Below are 2,157 nucleotides of genomic sequence, written 5' to 3' on the forward strand. Positions count from 1 at the left end.
TTGGGGTGAAAATCTTGGATTCTTTTACAACAGGTCAGAAAGCTGAGCTGCTTTACTCGTCCATGCTTTCTACTAGCTTGTTATCACTTTAGTTTGGGACCATACCTACAAAGCTGATGAGTCCCATCAGCTGTAGCTTTGAGTTCAGTGCTGACTAGCTACTGTTAGCGGGCTAACACGCTACACTAAGTTGACGAACAAGGTCAACGTTATGCCTGCTACACAATAGCAGGTCAGCATTGTGAGTATGTTAGCATGATGACACTAGCATTTAGCTCAAAGCACCACTGTTGGCTAGTCTGACGAAGACATTTTTAAGACAATGCAACTGCTGCTTCAGTTGTATTTTACTTTTATCATATTTTGTTACTTCCTGTAAAGTGGTGAGATTCTCATATAATTATCAATGACAACATATAGCGCTGGCTACAACAGGAAGTTGCCATGCACTACTTTGTTACTAGGATTAGCTATGTTAGCTCAATATGGCATCTTACTCACACTTTCTACTGTACATTGCATAAAATGCTTCAAACCATATGAATGTAAAAGCAGTTTAAATGATTAGGATCAATAAAAAATTACATCAAAACACTGTAGTATCAAAATGATGAAAGCTGTGGATCTGAAACGATTGGTCGACAGATAATTCATTGGCAGCAACTTTGATAATCGATTGTTTGTCATTTTTTAAGCAAAAATGCCAAAACTGAAGTGACTTGAAAATCTTTATTTTTTTGTCCCCACTATTTTCTGACATGCTATAGATCAAACAACTATTCAATAAATCAAGAACAGAATTGGCATATTAATTTATAATAACAAAATAGCTGTTAGTTGCAGCCTTAGAAATCTGTACTACTTAAAATAATCTACTTTTTACGGGATGGTCTGTTACTGTCCGTGGAGTCAACCACCTTAACTGTAATGTTAAGTACAAACGGAGAGCATTTATACATTTCATCATGATTCTGTCTGAAGATTCATCAACTGCAGTACATTGTAATTACACTAAAAAGAACAAAGATTAATACAATCTTTTATTTTAAGGAAACAATTACATTTTTGGACAGGCATACAGTCGTGGAGTTGAGGATTAGCAGTGTTAAAGGCTCAGCAAGGCCGTTTTATTGTATAGGATGAGAAATTACGCTGTTCCAAGTCATAGAAAAACAGGCTTTTATTCACGAGTCGTCTTAAAACCAGCATAAGGAATAAACAGAAAACAGATTATTCTCACGAAGCTGCTGTCTCAGCTGGCAGCAGGTACTCAGAGATAAAGTGCAGGTCTGTGTCCTCTGTGCTGTTGTCAGGGCTGTCAGATGGCATGTGGCAGCCGGAGTCTCTTGGGCAGTTGTTCGTATCCGCCTTCACGTTCTCGCCAGGGGTCTCGGCCCCCTGATTGGCCTCGTTCTCCAACTGAATGTCATCTGTGAAGCAGAGAAAACGGTTGGTTGGATGTTCGGTCCCAGAGTTGAATAGATGAGCAGTAATTAATCCTTTTCAGCTGATATTCCTGTGCATCAGGGCTCAGCGGCCTATCTGTGGGCAGCTACTATCCTTGTGTGTCCCGCTCTATTCTCAGCAACACTCATTGGGGTTATCCTGTTATCCTCAACCTCTTTAGCTGTGGCCCGGATACCCTCCCAGTCTTATCTGCTACAGTGTCACGTATCCCTTTCCCTTTCTGAATCTAAACGTCTCAGTGAATCATTTTACGGTTTTATCATGTCACAAAAAGTGTGTGATGACACTGTCCTTTTCTTGCGTTTCCCATTACTCACAGCGCAGTTGCTGCAGGGAGTGGACAGCGGCGAGCAGACGAAGCCTGTGCTCTGGATCAGTCACATTCAGCTCCGTCAGGTGATGCTCCCTCAGCCTCATCAAGTCGTCCACTGTTTGGTAACCATTCAGCTGTAGAGAGGAGAAATGCTCCTAAGGAAGCAGGGGGGGGGGGGGGACATTCAAAAGCTGAAGGAGCACAATCTCGTATGGAAGATGATTGTTGCTGCATTAAAGTCAAAGTACCTCCATACTGAGGCGCTTCAACACTTCCTGAACAGTTGATTTCTGTCTCACTCTGCGGGTTTGTGCCTCCATGTGCGTATGAGGACTCTCTGTTAGCACATCCACATAAATGAACTTGAAGTTTCCCGT

Source organism: Pholis gunnellus (assembly GCF_910591455.1).
Source record: "Pholis gunnellus genome assembly, chromosome: 13".
Lineage (NCBI taxonomy): Eukaryota > Metazoa > Chordata > Actinopteri > Perciformes > Pholidae > Pholis > Pholis gunnellus.